Source organism: Heloderma suspectum, chromosome 3, assembly GCF_057233095.1.
Source record: "Heloderma suspectum isolate Gila_16-S chromosome 3, 16-S_ref, whole genome shotgun sequence".
NCBI classification, from domain to species: Eukaryota; Metazoa; Chordata; class Lepidosauria; order Squamata; family Helodermatidae; genus Heloderma; species Heloderma suspectum.
In genome coordinates, this window is record NC_139460.1 from 158415361 (window position 1) to 158438758 (window position 23398).

General features: G+C 43.1%; 1 long non-coding RNA gene across 1 annotated transcript in view; it reads right to left on the reverse strand.

The window, feature by feature from the left end:
* LOC146350376 (uncharacterized) overlaps positions 1 to 23198 on the reverse strand; it is an 87867-nt gene extending 64669 nt beyond the window's left edge. The window contains exons 1-4 of the long non-coding RNA XR_014788842.1: positions 23102 to 23198; positions 21455 to 21525; positions 16946 to 16986; positions 15342 to 15393 (exon numbers count right to left, since the gene is read on the reverse strand). This is a non-coding gene — a long non-coding RNA (uncharacterized LOC146350376). The remainder of the gene's footprint in view (positions 1 to 15341; positions 15394 to 16945; positions 16987 to 21454; positions 21526 to 23101) is intronic.
* Positions 23199 to 23398: the final 200 nt, after the last annotated feature.

Below are 23398 nucleotides of genomic sequence, written 5' to 3' on the forward strand. Positions count from 1 at the left end.
TGCCCACCCCCGCCCCCACACTGCTTCTACATTCCTGATTTGTTAGAACTAGAGGTAACTCTAGTAAAAAAGAAATACTCTTCAGTATGTGCTGTCTTACAATTTAAACTTGCTGAAATCATAGTACTGTCATGACTATAGGAATAAAATAGAGTTTGCTTCTGCTGCCCTGATGCTAAACACATATTTGTGGGAGTAAGCACTATTTGGTTGTAGTAAGGGATAATGTATTTTTAAAAGTAAAAATAATAAAATGAGCATCTGTACATGTTATGCACCTACCTGACTCAGTTCTACACCTTGCGCCATATCAATACGATCCCATCATGGTGACACGACATCCCCCTTGCGCATTTATGTCTTGTAGAACACACAATGACATGTGTTGCAGTGTTTTAGATGATACAGAATAAAAAGCAGTAAATAACGCTAGAAAAGTGGCATACGGAATGCGTAATTTGCCCCAACAGTTATCAGTGCACTTCAATACCGATAAAAATCACTAGTGTAGATCTAGCCCCAGTTGGCTTCCTCTGACTATAAAATGTATTTAAAAAGAAGAAAGGAAACTGTGGCAAGCAGAGTCAGCCCCAGTGGGCTCCTGCAGTGGGATGCCGGGCTGGTTTGCCATCACCTGCTGCTCTCTGAGTGGTCATTTGGCCCACAGTCCAGCTGAGACGCACCCCTGAAACTAGGGCTGTGTTTCCACCAGCAATTTACTTCAACCTGGCTGCGTGGTGTGGTCTCTGTGTCTCCATGACATTGTGGCCATTCAACACCAGTCCTGCATTTTATCACTGAAAAAACACTTCTTCTGAGACTGCTTATAGTCCAACTTTACCAGCTTACCATGGCTCCATTACTGAGCTGTTTCCACAATCGCACTGGGTCCAGTATCAAAGCCCGGCCCACGGGGGGTGTAGCCCAGCCCATGTGGGTGTGTCGCTCTGACCTCAGTGACCCAACCCTTTCCCTCCCTGTTTTCTGGAAGTTCCACCGCCATTTTGGAGCAGGATGCCGAAGGACCAACTTTTAAAACATCATTGAAAATAAGCACTAGAACACAGCCCATGACCCCAGTCAAGGGGTATTTTCTCTCATTGTGCTGAATGAGGCTTGCCCTCTCAATGACCACATAGAAATGACAGAGAAGAGAAGCCCCTCAATTGACACTGCACATATCAAAGCCCTCAGTTCTTGAAACGCGATTAAGTGTGATCTCGAAGCTTCGGTCCATTGTCTTAGGACGTAACTCCTTCACAGCTTCCATATAGAGATCCTGTGCATTAAAATGGGGGCTGGTTTCGGTCTCTTCCCCACAACTAACCCATTAGTGTCTCCTCAGAAGTAACTCCCATTGCTGTGGATGAGGCTGAGATTCCCCCTCAATTGAAATGGCACACATTAAAGCCTAATTGCTTAAATGTGTTTAAGCGATCAAGAGAGGCTCCAATGAATTGCCTTAGGACAAAATAATTTAGCAGCTTCATTATAGCTATCCTGCAGGTTACAATGGGGGCTGGATTCTGTCTTTGTCTTTACTACTCTCTTTCCCACAATAAACCCCTCAGAAGTAACTCCCATTGTGCTGAATAAGGCTTGCCTTTGAATGCCTACATCAGAACTTACAGAGATTCCCCCCTCAATTGAAATGGCACACTTTTAAGCCCAACTCCTTAAATGCGATTAAGTGAGATCTCAAGGCTTTGGTCTATTGCCTTAGGACGTAACTCCTTCACAGCTTCCATATAGAGATCCTGTGAGTTAAAATGGGGGCTGGTTTTGGGCTCTTCCCCACAACTAACCCATTAGTGTCTCCTCAGAAGTAACTCCCATTTTGGTCAATGAGGTCCTCTGTGTTAAAATGGGGGCTAGATTCCCTCTTTATGTTCTCTCCCCGCCCTTTCCCAGGACAAGCATATGTGTGCCTCAGAAGTAACTCCCATTGTGCTCAATGAGCTTTGCTGCTGAAATGCAGGTGCAACTGGACTTTCAGGGGAAAGGAGAAAAGGGGGGAGAGGGGGGAAAGCCTCTCTTCACAGCAAAGCTGATGCCTTTTTAAAAATCCCGTACTCCTCCATTAGCTTCTCCTTCCATTGTCCTGGAAACACGGCCGAGGAGGAGGGACACTGATGAGGTAATCAGACCCAACCCAGACTCCACTCAGACCCCACCCATCAGCCATCAAGAAAATAATTTGATTAGAGCTCAGTGGAAACAGCACAGAGCCCCCGGCTACAGCGATGATAAGCCAGGACTTTAAGCACCGTGGAAACTGGAAAAGGAGAAGATGTGATTGGGGAAACCGCAACAAAGTTGCAAACAAAGTGAAGCTGATAGCGTGGAAACATGCCCCAGGTAATTTTAGACCCTGGAATGAATGGTCTTACCTGGGATGGGTGAGGAGGCTTTAGATTGCCATGTTGTGTTACTTCAGTTGTGAAGCACACAACTAACATTTTTCTCTCCCTGCCCCCTCCACTGACATTCCAAGCTTTAAAACTGTTTCTACATTCCTAATATGTTAGAGCAAAAGAAAAAGAAAAACCTGTTTGCGAACCCTGATAAATGAAGACATATTCTGAGCATGTGCAAAAAAGAGGAGAGGATGCTACGGTATATAGCATTGATCTCAGTGGGCATGCAGACCTAGGTACTGATGCTGTGTTTGTTTGCTGCTGCCCCCATCACCTCCCATTTAGGGTCTCCCTGGGCTGTGGGGGTTCTGGACTTTGGCCCCAAAATCCATCCTTAGCTGCACCATTTGTCCCCTCTCCCTTCAAAGAAATGGCTGGTTCTTCTTGGATGTTCAGCTGTTGAATTATCTTACGATCTCAGTTCTTGCGAAACAGAATTAAACATCTTTGTACTCCAATCTTTGTAATACTGTAGAGGTAAGGGAGACCTTGGCAGATGGTCAACTGAATCTGAAAAGCTCTTTCTTCTAAGTACTGCTAGCAATAACCTCATGCAGAAAGCATGCGGATATAAACTCGTACCACAAGCCCTCTTATTGAAATAGTCAAACTATCCCAATTTTGAAACAGACTTTTTTGTTTCCCAACTGACAGCTGCAATGATTCTGATCAGTAACCAAGACTGCAGGCTGTTGGCTGATGCTGAAGTTAAATGTGTGTGACAGCCCTAACAGCAGTGATGGATGGCTCTGGATCTGCTAAGCTGACAAAATGCCAAAAGGCTTAAGATGGTTGGTTGTCACTAAAAACGGGCAATGCAGGACATGGCATTTGAAGACTTTACATGACACAAACGTGAAGCGATAGTCAGCAGTGAACCCTGGATATGTGATATTAACAGGGTTAACCTAACCATCTGCCTTCTTCTTTTGTTGGGTTACTATCAATACAGATGGAAGAGTTGATGATAACTGCATGGGGTCAGGCAAATAACCCAACCAGACAGATAATCCGTGATACTGGCCAGGGCCAGATGCTACAGAGGAAGTGAAAAAGCCACGGGGCCTTTACCCTTTTCAACCGCATGATAAAAAAGCCACATGACTGAATGACAAGGATCCGTCACCTGTCATTCAGTCATGATATCAGACTTTAGGAATAAAAGATGGGATTGCGTTCCATTACCAGTCTGGCAGGTAACCATCAAGAGACAGATGACCTTTCCATCATGAATAGTCTTTCTTTCAAAAACCCAGGTTATCCTTGATTTGTCCTATTTCCCATATTAAATCATTTCACATGTTAAGTGCAGATTGTGTTAAAGATGTACCTCCACTTTATTAGGTTTTAAATCTTCTGCTCCTAGCTAATCTTGCCTGGTGCTCCTTTATTTAGTCCAGTCACACCAGTTCTGTATAGTAATACCAGTGTGCCAGGTTATGTGTGTAAGCATATTAAGGGCATAATCCTATGCATGTTATGACAGAAAAAAGTTGTACAACTCCTGGCATTCCCCAGCCAGCATAGGGACACTAAGAGACTTACTAAAGATGCACACATTTAGTTCAAGGCTTAAATGAAAGTTCCAGGGGGAAAACAAATAAGGGCTAGTTGATCTGTGCGAGCGGGACGGGGGACACAAATAAGGGCTAGTTGCTCTGGAAAAATGTGCAGGGGGTACGACAAATGAGATGTGCAGGGGGGAAACACATAAGAGCTAGTTGATCTGAGGAAAAGTAAAACAAAAAAACAAAAAAAACAACCCTCTCCATTATGGTCAATAGCAATCACGTCTTTAGCTTGCCATCATTCAATTGTACCTGTGTGGACATTAAACATACCCACTCAGAGCAAAGCATGATAATTCCAAGTTAAGATAGTTGGTTATCACTAAAAATGGGCAACACAGGACATGGCACTTGAAGATTTTACATGACATAACATGATCTCCCCTGTAAAGGCTCCTCCTCCCTCAACTGTCACCACCACCAGCAGTCATTCCAGAGGGGAAACAGCGCCATTCCATGAGCACTGCTGAAAGGCTACTTAAATTTTTCCTCTTGCCTTTCCATCCCCTTTTCTTTGCGTGCTGTGTCTTTTTAGACTGTAAGCCTGCAGGCAGGGGCTGTCTTGTTTTAGATTACGTGTAAGCCCCTCCAGAAGCCTTTGGGGCTGAGGAGTGGGATAAAATACTTTAAATAAATAATGAAAATTGTTCATGGGGTGGGGTGAGGTAGAATGTGATCGGTTGGGACACAGAGAGCTGCAGAGATGAATGCTGGGTCCTAACACCTCACACCAATAGCCAAGAGAGAACGCACTCTAGATAGCCAAGCAGCCAGATGACTGTTGGGAATATTGCAACCTTGGATGCAAGTTACTGGAAGGGGGCAGTGTTGCAGTTAGGGCGCAATCCTATGCATGTTTAGACAGAGAAAAGGCCTACAACTCCCAGCATTCCCCAGCCAGCCCTGTTGGGAGTTGTAGGCCTTTTCTGTGTCCAAACGTGCATAGGATTGTGCCCTTAGTGCATGGATTTTTTTATTTTTTTTTTACCACAGCTAGCCTTAGAATCTCTATAGCCTACAGTGTGGTTTCCTGTGATTTCCTCCTTTTGCTCCTCCCCTTCCTCCCTCTCTCTGTCACTCTGCCTTCCACCATTGCTGGAAGCACATGTGTTTGCTCTCTCGCTCCTGCCGGCGTAACACAAAATGAACTGAACAAACTCTCTTGAAAAACTCTATGCTGTACCTGCATTGCATATGCAAGAATATTTGTGAGTAAAACTGTTTTCTTTCTTTCACTAAAGAAAGACGTGGTCTCCTTTTATTATTCTAAGATAGTTTGTGTGCATGTGGGACTGACAAACACTCATTCTGTTTTGCCTTTTTGTTTTTTCTCTGCTAATTGCCTTTCTAACAGAAGGCATCCTTACTAAATAATCCCATCAGTGCCAACGTAACTGGACAGAGCAAGACGATGGGATACAGGCAGAAGGGGGCACATGGCTAACTGTTTATGCAGAAATGGAGAGCTACAGTAGCTGATGCTGGCAGCTGGGAGTGAGGAAACCAGAGGTCATAAGAAGATGGGGCACAAGTATTATCTTTAAAACCACACATCCTAACGATCCCATCCTGATGTGTTAAAGAAAGCTGCAGTGCTTTCAGAAATATTGACCCTAGAGGAAAGCCAACAACAACTAACAAACAACTATGCAGTTTATCTCACGAAAATATCCTGTGTTTTCCTGTAGCAGCCCTAACACCCTATTGGGTGGAAAGTAAACAGAAATCAAGCTGTAGGAAAAATTGCAACATAAAAGGGAGACATAGCCTACCACTTAGATCAAGAAAATTGAAAATAGCAGGTAGCATGAAATAACTGCTGAAGAGTGATAGAGCCAATGCGTCTGCATTGATTTTTGTGTTTAGTATTTATTAAAACACTCTGGAGAATACAAATTATCTCCTTGGTATTTATTATTGCTTCATTTACCTTGAAATGATAACTGAAGACACTTAGAGGAACGGATCCATGTACTGTCTCATTTCATTGCAATCTCCTCATCTGAGGTAAGTGGCTCTGTAATGTTCTTGTGGAACCTCTTTTAAAAGCTGTACATATTGTTAACAACAAGATATGCGTGTGTTTGAATCTTCATCAACAAATAGTGCTTCAGAAGGGAATAATTCCCTATACCTGGAGAAAACCTATGCAGACTTGCACTGGGAGAATGCAGCCCACTGACATGGAGCATGGCCTCCTGTGGGCTTGACAGACCCACCCAGCCGCCCATTCCTTCACTCCTTGTTTTTGCAGTCTCAGGCTCTGAGTTTCTAGTGGGTGATCATACATGGATGGTGGGCTGTGTTTGGTTTGGTGAGTTACGAGTTCTGCAGGCCTGGTATAACTGTAGTCCAAAGCTCTGAGAATATTGGACTAGGCCACCTTCAGTGCTTACCAAGGATTATGCCCTGGTACTCCATGGGATCTATAATTTTTCCTTCTTGAATCACCACCACCATCACTGGTATTTCTTTAACCATCACCCTTTCACCCGCTGCCCATTGCCATGGGACGGGGTGCAGAACCTCAGACACAAACCTCAGACTGCTTGGGATCCCAGTCCAGCCCATTGGGCTTTCCCAGATGGCCACACCCCTTTCCCTTGACTGCCAATCATTAGGTTTTTTAAAAAATATTATTATTACATTTATATCCCACCATTTTTTCCTCTTGCAAGGAACCCAAGGCAGCTTACATAGTCCTCCTCCTCTCCATTTTATCCTCACAACAGTTTTTCCCCATTCTAAAAGGTTGAAATACCTCTCCTAAGGCTTAATTACTGACAGTAAGAGCTTCACGCTAAAATATGTTGGTATTTCTGGTATTTGGGGGCCTGTCTCCTTTTGGCCACACCCACCAAGGGAATGCAGCCCCCAACAGCTTCTCTGAAACGGGGTTTGGCCCTTTAGCTGAAATAAGTTCCACACCCCAGATCTAGGCAATATAAAGCACACATACTATTATGATGCAAGTTTCACCCCACACACACACACACACACACACCACTTCATTGGCTGCCACACGCCAGTATGGGGAAGCTCAATGCCTAATTATTTTCATGCCTTTTGCATTACTAGACATTATGCAGAAGGCGGCAAGATGAAGGATCTACTTTGTTTTTAGCACCACAATGCTTTCATCTTCCATAACAGTGCATAGTTAAACTATGGAACTTGCTACCACAAGACGGTGATGGCCACCAAATGGGATGGCTTTAAAAGGGGGTTGGACAAATTCCTGGAGGAAAAGGCTATCAATGGCTACTAGCCCTGATGGCTATGTGCTACCTCCAGTATCAGAGGCAGTATGCCTCTGTACACCAGTTGCTGGGGAACATGGGTGGGAGGGTGCTGTTGCACTTGTGTCTTGGTTGTGGGCTCCCAGTCGACAGCTGGTTGGCCACTGTGTGAACAGAATGCTGGACTAGATGGATTCTTAGTCTAATCCAGCATGACTCTTCTTATGTTTTTAACATCTCATTCTGGCCTCTGTCAAAATATCTTTGCTGTAATCTAACACCAGGCATTTCCAGAACATACTTTAATTGGATTTATTATACTTACATACGTTTACTTTCATTTGTAAACTTTTATAAAGACTAGATTCCTGATATCCCAGTGTTGCAAAATCCCTTCAGCTCAGAAAATATTTATCTACCTCATACCAAGTTTAGGTAAATAATTGTACTGGTTACATATTTAAAACCATGCAATTCAAGTCAATATTGCAAGCTTCTACATGAAATTCCATTATATGGATGATTATGGCATACTAACAACATTGAGAATGAAAATAATAATAATAATAATGATGATGATGATGAGTGAATGAGAATATGATTTTCCAGGATTTTCCTCAATTGTTATTTTGCTCAGAAAATACCTCTGGTTTGTAGGATGTCCCTGAGACATTCTTATAGCTTGAGAAGTAGAATCACATTATAGGAAGATCTGATTCAGATGCCTGATGTGCAACTGGGGGCCTATGTCACTTAACCTGCCTGTTTTCTGCTCTTTCTAAATGTCATGTGGATCTATTTCCTAACATAGAAGGGCATATTTAGGGTTAATGAATGGTTGCAAAACATGATAGGATAATCCACTATAGAAGTAAGAAGTACTGTATCCTGTCCTACTGCCATCTGCCCTCTTGCCACTTCCCAATATTTTAGGGAAACAAGTCAGCTTCAAATGGCTATTTTTGATTCTGGCTTGTTTGCCTAAACCAGGAGTGGGCAAACTTCAGGCCTGCAGGTTGACTTTGCTTTTTCACTAGAGCCCCAAGGTCCAGCATTCAGAGCCCAAGAACAAAACAGTGGCACAGGTGAGCAGACATATACTAAGAGTTAAGGAGCAGGGTGCCTTTGAGTACATGCAGCCCAGGAATTTATAATCAGTACCAATCACAAATCTGTTCACACAGGGCTGGCCCAAGAAATTTTGCTGCCTGAAGCAAAAATGGCACTCCCATCCACCCCAAATGATGCCTACACCCACCAAAGTCAAAGTGCACAGTACCCAGAGCCAGCCAAATTGTTTTGGCACACATGAGGCAGAAAATCCCCGAATCATAAGAACAAAGGAAATACCTAACAATTTGCTGTCCTTTTATGGCATCCAAAAGCTGCTGCCTGTGGCAGCTGCCTCCTGCCTTACAGTAGGGCTGGCCCTGCTTTCACAAAAAAAAATTCACTGCTGATTTTCCCCCAAGCATTTTTTCCCCAGCAGTACCCTAATATAAGTTTTTTATATTAAGTTTTTTGATAAGTTTTTGATAAGTTTTTGAGTTGTTGCTATTGTTGGGCAATTGGGAGTTGGAAACCCTTGAAGGTCTGCTGCAAATCACCCAGAGACTTATCAGTAGATCCCAATTTACCTTCTGCCCACTCCTGCCCTAAACCATAGTTAAGATTAACCCCAATTCCAGGATCAGATATAACAAGTCACAATTTGTTGAAAACGGAGGCAAAAGCTTCTGATCATATCCTTGCAGCCAGACCAGGAAAAGATAGGGGAGGGAAGAGCGTACAAGCTTGAGGCTCATGTCATGCTCAATGCATGAAACACTAAACTGTAGTTTAGCACCACTTTCTGACCATGCTGGCTGGGGATAGTGGAAGTTGTAGTCTAACACATCTGAAGGGCATCACGCTGGGGAAGGGAGAGAGCGCAGGACAGGAAGGCCTGGCGTGCTATGGTCCATGGGGTCACGAAGAGTCGGACACGACTGAACGACTGAACAACAACAACTGAACCCAGTCATAGAATTGCCTCCCATGGAAAGAGTACACATTATAGAGGATTTGGGGTGTCCAATAAATATTCAGTAAATACACATTCAATAAAAGTTTCAAAAGGGTAATTCTCCTAGGACACACACTCAGACTACATGTCACATTAATCACATGTAATTTTTCCTCTTTTTGGATATTTTCTCTCTCTTTCTAAATCTAAACTAATTACCCAGGCTGCAAGCACCAATGAGAAACCAGCGTGGTGGTGGTGGTGGTGGTGGTAGTAGGGTGCATCTGTTGATTCTTTGCACCACATAGGGATGTTAGAGAAACCTGCAATGGAACCAGATGAGTTCAAATTTTTATGAATCTGACCTGCAGATTCCGCAGTGGACTGGATTTTTCCCTGTCAGGTGGATTCTGCGGACTTGCAGGCCATTTTTCTAACCTTCAGGATTTTGTCATAAAGAAAAATATGCTCCAAAGCACACACACACCCTGGCCAAAAATGCGCATTTCCCCCATAGGCTAAGCATGAAAATGCACATGGGGGGATTTGCGCATTTTGTGAGTGCGAATTTAGGCAAATTCAAGAACTAAACAAAATCCAATTCCATCGATGAGCGGACAACAGAATGAAAGGTGCCTGACAACCTGCAAAATGCAGATGGAATGGATTTTACACAATCTGTACATCCCTAGCCCCACATGAATTGAGAGTGCAAGCTAGAACATGCCCAATGCCACATCTGACCCAATATTTTTTTGCTGCCTGAGGCCAAAGACAAGATGACGCACACACACACCCCTTTCCATGTACAGAGAAGCTAACTGGACTGGCAGTTGAGTCTCACTTCAACGCAGGTAATGGGGCAGCATCCTTACCCTCACCTGGGCGCATCAGCCTAGTTTAAGGGGAAAGCCATGAAGTATACCCAACTGTCTTCCAACAGAGGGAACTAGCCAAGGGTCTCCGGAGGAATGGCCAGGCGGGTTGCCAAAACTGCCCTGACATACCCAGCATCTACACCTGAAACGGCTCCCTCACTTTACCTAATGGTAGAGCCAGCCCTGGCCAACACTTCCCTGAAATTTTGAATTGCATAGGAAGGACCCACAAAGTTCAGCAAACTATCCTTCAAGGAAAATAGCTTACTATCCTTGATCTTCTCTTGGAAGAATCTTTGATAAGCTTCTGAAGAACCCCAGGGGTCCTCAGAGGGCAGTTTGAAAATCACAGCCACAGAGTAAGACATACAACTAAATACAGCTAAAGACAGGGCTGCACTTGCCTAATTTATGCATAAAAATAAATTATAGCATTTTTATGCCTTTATAGCTACTCAGAATTGTCTATTTTCCATTAAATCTGAAATACATGAGGCAGATATCCTCAGAGAGAAATCTGTTATGCTCTGGTAGCAGCTTCTGTTTTACCGTTTGGAGACATCCAAACCGAAACACATACATAAAATTTAACAATATATGTAATTGCTGTAAATAATGTTTTATCAAATTTATAGTTATTAAAGCTTCCCTTAAGATTTAAAGGTTCAGCTAGTATGTACTGTTTCTTGCTGTTCTCTAGTTAGAATACTACCACCATGAATATTGCATGGCAAATAATACTTCATTCCAGGTTTCCCTTTCTGTCCTTAGCGTGCCTATAAACGTCACTGCCTAAAAATAATAGCGTATCTTGGCTCTCGGTATAAAATCTGATGTTAGGATGATTAACTATCTGCAACCTATATAGGATGCAGACTTCCCCAAAAAAGTACCCTCCAGGTATGATGTAGCACAACTTCCATCATCCTCAGCCAGCATGCTGGCTGGGGATAATAGGAGTTGTGGTCCAACACATCTGGAGGGCATCAGGTTGGGGAAGAAGGCGGGTTAAGAGAATGAGCTGTGAGCCAGCAAGTAGTTTCAAATGTCAGTTCGGACATGAATTGATTAGGTGGCCTTAGGTAGCCCATTCTCTCTCTTCCATATTGACCTACCTCACAAAATTGTCATAATTATTACTGAGGCCCAAACTTGCTATGATTTTATTTGTGTGAATGCAATTAATATGCACTTTTTTGTTATGTAAATAGTAGCCACAAGAACACCAGAGCAGCCTTGGGGCCGCAGAAGGTGGCATGACGAAGTATACCTCTTTCCCTGCCACAGCCCTGACAAAAGTCAGCCCTGTGAAGCTGCATTCCAAAGAAAGACACCCTAGATGCCACGGAGAGCTTCCCATGAAATGCAAATTACAGCTTAGGAGAGATGGTTTTTGTTGAAGCATCTAATTTGGCCAGAGATTACATAGCAAACATAGCAAATTGTGACATCTTCCCCCATATACACCAAATCAATCCTTGAGATATTCCAAGGAGACCTTGTGGGCCATCGTCTGACCAACAGCGTGTCATCAAGTAATGGTACATAACTGGGCCTTCTCGGCAGTGGCACCCACCCTTGGAACGGGCTCCCACGTGTGGACCATGAGGCGAAAGACGCGGTGAACTTTAGACACCTCTTCACTCAGACTTTCCCTGGTGTTGCACTGCTCTGTTTTACTGTTCCTGTAATGTTTTTAAGGTATTTTTAATATTATTTGTATATTGTATTTTATGTATTTCTTATGTAAATCCCTTAGAGATCTTATATAACTTTTAAATAAATAAGTGAAATAAATGTAGGTATAGCACTTTGAACTCCCTGGAAAAGACCCTGATGCTGGGAAAGACTGAAGACAAAAGGAGAAGGGGACGGCAGAGGATGAGATGGCTAGATAGCATCACGGATGCAATGAATATGAACTTGAGCACGCTCCGGGAGAGAGCGCAGGACAGGAAGGCCTGGCGTGCTATGGTCCATGGGGTCACGAAGAGTCGGACACGACTGAACGACTGAACAACAACAACAACAACAATAGCACTTTGAGCACCAAGGAACAGTGCTAGATTTAAAAAAAAAAACTATTATTAAACCCCTTATTTTGATATGTAAATTAGTGGATATGTCTGCTGAAAGTTTCAAAGAGGGCAGTAAATGGCTGCATCTTCTTGGTGCAGCATGTGTAAATTCTAGCACAACTTGGTTTAGGATGACCACATACAGAAAAGAACAGGTTCCCAGGTATATAATAGCAATATAGAAAATGGAATTGCCAGAAGTTGCAACTTTCATTTTAGCTCTGCATGAGAAGCCGTCAAAAGCCCTCTTTGGCATCTGGCCACCCTAGCTAGGCTACAGTGATAAGCAGTGGCTTCCTTTGCTGACCATACTACTGCATTTGAGCCATGGCTAATAGGACCACCACCAGTTGAGCTTATGGGCTGCAAACCTCAGATTCTCCTGTACCTGTAAATGTGCTGAACAATTCCAAGATGGCACACCTCTAGCTTCTCATTTTTCATCTCCTCCTTTTGTCTTCCTGTGATGGATAAGGAGGAAGATTTTTCCTATTGGCAGAGCTCCTTTCTGGAAAAGGCAGGCTTCCTCAATTTGGTGCCCTCCAGATGTTTTGAACATCAACTCCCATCAGCCCCAGCCAAAATAGCCAGTGGTCAGGAATCCTGGGAGTTGTAGTCCAAAACATCTGGAGGGCACCAAATTGGAGGATGCTGATATAAGGGCCACCCCCTCCAAAGAAAAAGAAAAAGAATTACAGTTCAGGCTGATCCTACCCTGAACGCCCTAGGGCCTAGGCTGACCAGCAGCTTGGGAAGATTTCTAAGCCCAGCTGCTACAGATGACTTCCTCCAGCCCACATCTAGTAAAAACTAGAAAGGTGCTTTGGATTTACTTTCCCAGGCATCAAATCTTATAGAACCTTGTGAGAAATTCCCTTTTAAATCAATGCAACCAGATGTCAAAGCATTACATATTCACATGTTTCAATGTGTACAATGCCTTCATAGATACCTGCACAGGCTCTGTTGAGTTAAGTGAAGCAGCCTAGTCAGAGTTCAGAAGAAATGGGAGGTCATGATGGCAGAGCAATGGAGATTGCTATCACAGCCACTCCACTAGGCGGCTCCAACTTTCCCCTGACCTGCCCGAGTCTGATTGGCTCCATCCCCTGACCCCATGCAAGTGCCACAGTAAGTTGGCAACCCTAGTATGAGATTTCTTTCACTAAGCTCAATCACTCATTAGATGAATACTGGAAAACAAAGTCTCTATGTTATTTTTAAGCCATTTTCTCTTGGGCCACTGCCCAGTCTTTTCAATATACCAAAAGGCTTTATGTCTGAATTGCTCTGAACTCTGAGCAGTAAACAGTTTGCTTGTGGTTGCTAAGAGTTTACAGTGCATGGATTTGAAAAGAAAAAAAAAGAGAGCTTTCTTTACTGCTAGCTGAGCTCTAATATTATCTAGTTTTAAAAAATTGTATAAAAGAAATACTGCCAATTTTTGAAAAGTTCTAACGGAATAGGTTCAGGGGTGGCAAAAGGAGACTAGACTACTCAGGACAGAAGGAAAATTCACAGGTACAGTAATTTTCCAATAATAATGTTTTAAGCTTTTTATCTTCAAATATTAAATACAAAAATACTGTAAGACAATAGAAGATGACAGAAACATAGACAAACGTAATCTAGGCAAAGATATCAGTTAACATTAATAATACTTTACTAGTAAACATTTTTATATATAACCTTACACATTTTTTAAAGCTCCCATGCCTTGTTTACTCCAAACGTGGCTACCTTCATCTAGTAGGCAAAGGTCATTGCTCCTGCTGCTCCAGGAAACTCTTTAATAATTGTAATCACTGTAAAAGTGTCAGGGTGGAAACTAAGCCAATAGAGCCCCAGAGCAGTTCTGATTCTGAGGAGGAACAGCAATCTGTGAGAGAAGAGCTCGCTCATCTCTCATAAGCACAGCAGCTGGCAGAGATTCCTCCTGCCAGCATTGCTGGGATAGATAGTGACCCTGGCAGTGAGAGAGTGCTGGAGAGTGGCTTGCTGGACACTTGGCACAGACGCAGGGAGCGATGACAGATGGAGGGCGCAGAAAGGAGGCGTAGCGCTCGTTTGCCGTGCAAACAATGGTCGCATCCCGAGGACCCAAGGGAAAGAGGGAGGATCTCTCCCTAGCACATAAGTTCAGGGTCTTCCCATGGTTCTCCTTCAAATGGAGAACAACTGCCTTACCTGGAGCTTAGGCTACTCTGCTATATTTCCCCAGTGCTGTTCCTTGCTTTGTCGCTAGTGATTAGTATCTGAAAGAGTCATAAAGTAATAAAGGAATAAAGTCTCGGAAAGAATTCCTTGTTGTCTGTGTCCTGAGTTGGCTATTGGTGGGGACTGCAAGAGGCAGCTAGGGCGCTCCTGACAAAAACAAGAAATGATGTTGTGGCTTGTTGAATCGCCAAGTGATTTTTAAAAGGGAGGGGGAAAAACATTGAATGTTAAGTCTTGCTTAGATCTCAAGGCTGAAGCATCCATGACACCGGAGATCCATGATTAGGGATCTTCTGTGGGATTTGTCTTGCTAATTAACATCCCCATGAGTCTGCTTTGAAGACTGGGGATGTGATGCTCTGGGAAAGGGTGTTTACCCTGTTCTTCCATGCCCTTTACCTGATATAAATAACCCACTCCCCTTGGGGGCAGGGGAGACAGGAAGGGCATCAGGGATATTTATCGGTCTACCAGCTGTCACTTACCTACCTGCTCTGGAAGCATGTAGGGCTACACTTTGCTAGCAAGTGAACTTGGGCACTTGAGAGTCTGCTCTCTTCCACAAAATTACAAAACAGGCCGAGAAATACTACTCAAATACAGTGTGAGAATCAACCTTGAGACTAAGCACAGTACATAACCTAATAAGTCTTTACTGCTGCTGCTGTTCGTGGTGGTGTGTGTGTGTATATTGTACCACTCTGACAGGGCTCCAGCAGGCACCAGAGTGAAGAAGTAGCATTTATGTGCATGATTTCTCTTTACTTTGACAGGGAACAGAATGGGGAGGGGGAAAGGGAGGAATAATCTCTTTTTCTCCCTGTGTTTCCCATCCTCTGTAAATGTGCATATTAGCGATGTGCATCATGGGGATGTTGTGAGAGTAAACACAATCAAGATAGGAGGAACCGCATGGTCAGGGTCATGCTGGAGCCATACCTGAATCTAGGCCTGGAGGGTATGTTATCCAGCTCTTGGTCCTTGAGGTGAGCTGGAAGTAAAAGATGGCAAATGGCACTGATCTGTTGACCAGGAAAAGGCAGAGAGCCAGGCTTGGCTCCTACCATTGATACCTGACCTAGCCAATCAAAAAGCTTGATACTTCCTACCAGTTACCAAGGCTGATGAACTCATGCTGTACACCCAAATTCCCTTTTGTGTCTGGTGAGAGCTCTGAGATCTGGTCACACCGTTCCAGGTAACTTATTAGGCTAGGTCCACTCCCTCAAACCAGTACAAGCCCTAGGAGTCACTGAAGGGGTCTATGTATTTTGCCTGAAATAGGCCACAGTGGTAATAGAGGTGGAATAGCAGGTAATGTTAGCCAGTGTCACCCAGTGAAGGGATATATAGTAAATCCCAATCCTTGGCTCAGGCTTTAGATACAATCTGGAAAATAGCATGGTTACTTCTTTGTCACTCAAGTATTATAATGTCAAGTCTCCTATAGTACAATGGGTTACCAGCCACTGCTGATTAACCATGCATTTAATTTGATCTATGTTACATTAATTGCATAGCATGTAGCTGAGCATTCCCTCCGCAACTGGGACCAGCATGCAGCGGGAGGATTAAATCTCTCCCTACCACTTGTTTATTTCTCAAAATTCCACCTTCCACCCCTGCATTCAAGAAAGGAAAACAAGGTTCCTTTTCTTTTTTTAATCCCCTCACAGGATGGTGGAATTTCAGGAAGCAAATGAGTGGAAAGGGAAGATTTAATCCTGATCTGAATCGGGGCACGCAGACTTACTCTAAAAAGATAAGGCTGTGCTACATGCAACACAATTAATGTAACATGTAGTTTGACCCTTAGGCTTGGTTCACATGTAACAACCACCCATGATTTAATTAACCCATGGGTTGTTTCCTTACCCAAAGTTAACCCATGATTTGGCTGCCAGACAATTGAGTAAATCGCTAGTTGTTTTTTTTCAATTCCTGGGTTATTTGGTTCCCACCTCCTTCATTCCCTCCCTCCATGTATCCCGCATGCCTTTGCGGCACTATAGTACTGACATGTAGAACACCTGTTTATTTGCGTTTACCACTCTTGCCCACCACCTCTGTAGCCTGGCAAAACAACCTGTGAACCACCCACAGTTCTGGCTTCACATGTAACAACTACCCATTGTTTCAACAACCTAGAGTTCACAACCTAACAACAAATTATGGGTTCTCTTCCTGGGTTGTTTGTGGTTAACAATCCACAGTTAAACCATAGTATAGGGTCTCTTGTAACGACAACCCACGATTCAATGACAAACCATACTAAACTCAAACTCTGGGTTGTTGTTATGTGTGAACCAGGCTGTCCTTCATTCATTACAGTGCTTAAATTACAGTCAGGCTTTTGTGATAGCCCCCTCAGCTTGTTTTTAAAAGGCAGTAGGTGATGATTTGTCTACAATGGGGGTGGGGGTGTCAGGTGCGGGCCTTATGGATTTCATTAAGGGACCCCTACATTTGCCCCCAATAATTTGAGCACTGATTTTGTTTATTTCTGTATTTACTTATTTATATTTAAAAGATTTTTAACCCACCTTTCAGGTCACATTGCCTTCACAAGATGGTGTATAAGCCTCTAAAACACATGAAAATACATTAATTGCAATTTCAGTATTTACACTACAAATTCCCCATGTGTTTCATAATCCAGGCAAACTGTTTAAGAGGAGGGAGGCACAAAAAGCATTTTAATTCTATTCCCTCAATTTCTAAATCACAATAGAATTGTCTGCTTTAAAAAAAAACACAGCCATCAGAGAGGCTTATATTTTTCTTGGAGCAAACCTGAAATGCTGTGAGTCAATCTTTATTTCAGCCTGACTCAGTAAGCACAGACCTCCTGACAAAACAATTCTTTGTTTTCTAGCAGTAATAAAGCCTACATTGCATTACTCATTTGTGGTATTAAGAAACATTGATAATTGCCTTTTATAGTTTTTCAAGCTTCACAGTTTGGCAAACCTATAATTGAAAAGCTGGATTTTGCAATCAAAAAGCTTAATGCGGGCAGTGTTGCTATGCAAAAGCAGAAGAATGTACTCCTTCTTTAGCTTATTAATTTTCAAATAATGCTTCAGGGCTTGTTGTGATAGCCCTTTACAAGGTAGTAAATATAGAGATATTCAGACTTTCTGGGCTGAAAACTAATTACCATTATAAATTGAAGCATTTTTGCTTGTTATTTCTGAAAATCAAACAGCTCCAAATACAATCTTCATATTAAATAAAATGTGCATTGAACCACGGGATGTCTTACAAATCCTGATTATTCTTACAAAGCCTGTGTGTGTGTGTGTGTGTATGTGTGTGTGTGTGTGTGTTGTATTTGTTTGTATGAAACACAAATGGAATAATCAGACACTGGTAGGATAGTGAGAAAAAACTGATAAAACAATTCCTTTTTGACAGGCCACACTATGGGGCAATACTTTGAATTAATCCAGTTTACTTCCTCTTAATTTCCATGAGGCCTAGAGCCAGATATTGCAGCCTAATGCCTCTTTGCTCCCTATGACTCATAGGGTGCTTCCAGACACAGGGCTCCTAGTGCTAGCAATCAGAAGGCATTGTGCAGTGGTTCTGTCTTTTCTTCCTTAACGGATGTTCTGCATTAAGAAAAAAAGATGGAAGAAGTCGTAGGAAACTTGGGAGGATTACAAATAGAAGACGATGTCTGGATAGGGATGTGCAAATCAGCAAAACTCCAGCTTGCCAAAGCTCTCATGATTCCATCTCGAAGCTCATTTCAACTCGAGTCTGTTTTTTTCGAGCCAGGTTTTTTTCTTCTCACGTGACAATTCGTGCGTATTTCTGTATGTATTTTTCTAGATGTATGCATCAATTGTGCACATCTTTGAAATGTGCTCATTTTGAATTGTACTCATTTTAAAAATGTACACATGCTGTTGAACTCATTTTTTTTGTCCGCAAATCACATTGCAAGCTCAGAAATGTACGGACTTTTACCACAGATTCCGTCTGAGTCCATGTTCGGTCCAGAAGGTGCAAACTGGGTAAAAGCCTGACTAAAAACGAACTGAAATGAATTTCTCATACATTTCTATGTCTGGATTCCCTGTAAACCTCCATGAATGAGGCAGGGCCAAGGTTCTATAAAAGCCTCAAGTGGAAGCACCCCATAGTACTGCAGGCCCTCCAACATTTCACAGAATATCTTGTGCACAGATAACACCCACATTCACCCACCAAGTACTACTGTAGATGGCAGGGAGCGGAAAACAGAGACAATAAAGCCTTTGGGTCAACTGCAGAGAGTGGCTGAGCTGAGATTGAAGCAGAGACTTTCCAGCTTATGCAGTACAATCATAAATGTCTGTTGACTGATGGATGGATTTTATATCAACCACCCCAAAACATAGATCTCTGAGAGATCTCTGCTCCAGGCCCCTCCTTTACCAAAGGCATGCTACTTAGCAACAAAGGAGAGGGTGTTCTTGGCAGTAGCGTGCACGCACGCACACGCACGCACACCCCTGTTGTAGAATGCCCTCCCAAAAGAGGCCTGTCTGGCACCTGCAATCTATGTTACAATAATTTTGGCAACAGGCTAAACATTTTTATTCACCCAGGCAGTAGATGGGTGGGTGACAGCCTCAACTTCTCTTTCCAACTGGGCTGGCTCCACCTTATTTATATTGGCCCCAACTTTCTTTAGGCTTGTTGTTCCCTGGGAACAGGGGAAAAAACAGCAGTCTCAGCTAAGTGCTGTGATGAGGCTGCTGACAGAGGTAAGTGTACCAAGGATTACACAAAGATAGGAAGCTGGAGCCAAGCAAAAGACAGATAGGTCAAATCCAACAGGTACAGGAAGATGACGCTAAATGGCACACTCAGCTATATCCCATGTTGATAGCCACATTTCAGCACATATGTCTATATTTGGTGGGCATCTCACTAAGATGGCCAGAGGGAAGAGCAGAAACTGAGGAGTATAGGGAAACTCAAGGGTGCAGATGAGGCAGCTGACAGATGCAGAGGTCCTGAAAGGACAGAAAGGAGAAAAATGAAGTGAAAAGGTGACATTGACGGAACTAAGAAAATGGTGGCTAGCAATCATCCATCCACTGAGCTAAAGGCCAACATATATAACCGTCTGTAATGGATTTGGTTTTAGAAGAATGGCAAGGAGTCAGGTGTGAACTTACACAGAGTCATATGCAGTGTTTAATAGCATATGTATACTAATTTGTTGGAGGAGTTGGCAATTTTTATGAAGTTAGAGTTGGTTCTCATAGCTTTATTCACAAACATGAAGGTTAGCGCTGCTTGCTATTAACAAAAGTTAGTTAATGCACAGTGGCTGCTTTGTACAGTGTGTACTTTTTTTCTGATAAGAATGCTTATTTCTTTGCTGTGAGTGAGAAACTGTTTTTCCTGCCAAGAAAGGACCCCCCTTTTTTTCTCCTCCCAGGTAAAGGGGAAGAAGGAGTGTGTGTGTGTGTGTGTGTCTTGTGACAGTTTTTGACCCAGTGAGGCAGACCCTATAGAATCCTGAGCAGATTGGCCTGCTACCTGCTCTCACCTGAGAGGGGGAGGCATGCCACCTGCTCAGGAAACAACCCTCCTGGAACAACACCCATCACTTCATAGGAATGACTGTGGACTGTGAGGGAAGGGGCATGAGTGTAAGCTTCATCTTTGCTTTTATTATCTGCATCCATTTTCTATCAATAAACGACCATTCTTTCATACCAGTGGACTTGAATTATACTGGTACCTTCGAATCTGCTTAGTGTGGGTCCTGGCTGGATCAGGTCCCAAGTTTAAGAAATGGTCACATAACGTTCCATACACATAAGTGGGGCCTGTAACAAGATGTTGTAGCATGGAGTGCTCATGTTTTCCAGAGTACTCCATTCCATTTCCCCTTCCAGTTTTCTGTTTCTATTCCCCATCAATCAGCATTCCATGCCCACTTGAGCATGTTCAGTCCTCATTGGATTGTTCCCCCCCCCAAAATAGTTTTTGTACTTCTGCAAATATTGGGGTTCCCCCAAGCCTGCTGATAACCTCCTTCTTGTTCAAGGATGGTGCTGTTTTGGCTACATAAGGATCCACGCTCAGAGAATGAGTTTGTGACTTGAGTTTAGGATTGCTGCTATTTTGGAAGCTGCCATGAGTACTTGGTTATGGGGCACCATATAAATGCCTAAAAGAAATATAATTTGGTGGACATACCACTACCAATATATAATTGCTATAATGATCATGTCCCTTGATATTATGTTGCTTGATATCAGTTGGAGGGAAACTGCATACACCGTATTTTTATAATGGATTTTTACAATAGCCAGTAAATATTAGGACTGTTTATTAGAGCTGATATTTAGAAATTTGGGGCATGGTGTGGATGCAAGACCCAAATAGGGCCTATTTTAATATTGTCCAATGTCATATGAAAATATAGAACACGATCCAGTCAACCTTAAGCATGTTTAAGTTCCATTGATTTCAGTAGAAGAGATTTAAGGCTGCAATCCTATAACCACTTACCTGTGAATAAGTCCCATGGAACTCAATGGGGCTTACTTCTGAGTAGACATGTCTAAGACAGCACTTTGCTTAACTCCACTGAAATCCATGGGACCCAGCTTTATGCCCATAGCTCATCTTTGTATTTTCTTCTAGGTTGATGGGATTGCACATTATAAAGCAGAAACAGGATGTTTACTCAGCTATTCATTTAGTAAGGCCATCGTGCAGAAGGGTTTGGGTCACATGATCATGAGTCAGCTAAGAGCATGTTACCACCAAGGACTGTAATAAATAATCGCTGCTGGTTTGTGGCATCCACTGTAGTTAAGAATGCAAAGCAGTTTAAATTTATAATCCCTTCAAGCTATGTGTGAATATGATGATGATGATGGAGTGTTTGTCTGGCAGCTTCCCCACATCCTCACTGAGACTGGGGCTTTGCTGAGAGTGGCCTGACTGAAGCTCGATTTGGATATGAAACAGATGAGGCTTTTTTGGCTGGGAAAGCCGGCTGAAAGATTACCTTCTAATGGACAATATACACCCACCTTTTAATACCAAGGGCTGGAGAATGCCTCTTTCCCTCCCCGCTCCACTTCATCTTCAGCCAGTCTTCACACTGTGGAGTGCAATATTCACATTTCATCACAAGAACAATAAATTTCTTTTGCTTCCCTTTAACACATCCCACACCTCATCACAGGGCTGAACTTTGGAAGTACATTGTCATCCTAAGCATGTTTACTCTTACGTAAACTTCAGATGTTTACCTCAGAAGTAAACCTCATTGACTTTAATGCAGGGATGGGGAACCTCAGGCCCAGGGGCCAAATCCAGCTATCCTGGGGTCCCAGTCTGGGCCTCCAGGGTTCCCCAAATGGCCCTGCCCTTTCCCCTGGCCCCACCCCTTTTCCACAACTGCCAATCATTTGGTGATTTCCCAGCTTTGGTGCAGTTTTTTTCCCCAGCTAAAAGGTTGAGGTGCTTCTCCTATGGCTTAATTACTGGCAGTGAGAGTTTTATGCTATAACATACTGGATTTTTTTTTTTGTATTTTTGGCTCTGCTTCTTTTGTCCCACCCACCACTGGGATGCAGTCCCCAAGACCTTCTGTGAAATTGAATTTGGCTAAAAAATCCTAAGCATTTTTCCCCTAGGAAAAATGCTTAGGATTGCATCTCCACAGGGAGTAGCTCAAGTCCCCTTTTCAGATGCTGCAAAAGTGAGAAATTGGGAAGCACCTTGCAGAACTCGCACTTCCTATTCCGGTGCTTGGAATGGGTGAATGTACCCAAATGTTTGAGCTTTCTAAAAGCATCATCATCCCTTATAGAAGCATCCTGATACTTGGCTGCAGGATCCTGCTGAGCTGTTCAAAGGGCTCCAGCCTTGCTCTGTGTGGGGAAGGGAAGGAGCTGTCAGCATCATGAACTCACTGCCGTAGCATGCTCAGATTGTTTTTTTGTTCCACATCAGAGGACTTCTTGGACAAGTGCCACACTATGCAAAGCCTGTGACATTTTGTGGGGGTCTTTTTACTAAATCCAGGCTTAATCAACCCTGGAGTCTTCCAGGGCAATTTTGTGATTTGTGAAGGAAGCACATAACGGTTTAGTCCTGTGGATTTCAACCTCTCTTCCTAGGAATCTTGAGATTTGGGGGGAAGCTAATCATAGGTTCCTTAATATGAAAATCAGCAATCAGGGGTGTTGTTAGGCACTTAAAAGATTCAGGCCCCCACCCATGGGACACAAATCTGCATATGCAAATTTATATCTCTATTTGCAAATTTTGAAATAATTATCAGGATTTATTGACATTTCACAGGAAGCAAAGCCAGCCAATTAATTTCTCATCCAAATTATCTCAAATAAAATAAATTATTCACTTAATTTCCTGTCCCAGATTAGCCCAAACCAACAGAAGAAGTTCTTTTTCTACGCTTACTTGCCATGCAGGGGAAGATTTTTCTGGCACGTGTTACAGCATGTAGTGAGAAGAGAGTTAACACTTCCGTCTCCATTTGCAATCTGGCAATTAAGCAGAGAAAAAACCCTTCTAGTGGCATCAGTGGACACTCAGGGCTCTGTGGAATAGATTCAGGGTTAGGGCCTCATGGGCCCAAGCCTATCAACACCCCTGCCAGCAATAGTGGCCAAGTTACCCTTAAACACAGATTGTTTGCCACTACTGACCTTCTCCTGTAATGACTATCCTTGGGGAAGTATGGAATGTGTTTTCAGGTAGCACAGGGAAATGTTAACCATATGAAATGACTGCTGGATTCAGCCTGGATGGGTTGTGCTTCCTGGGAGGAACCAGGAACTAGTTAATGGCAACACCCGCTGCTTCTGGCCTGAGGAGTGGCCACTGCCTGAAATAGCTCTGTATAGGAGTCTTTGTTTAAATAAAACTTAGGTTTGTTTGGAAGCAGTACCTGCTTCAGTCTGTGGGGCACAGTGCGCCAACTTTTACACATGTTGGCTGAATCC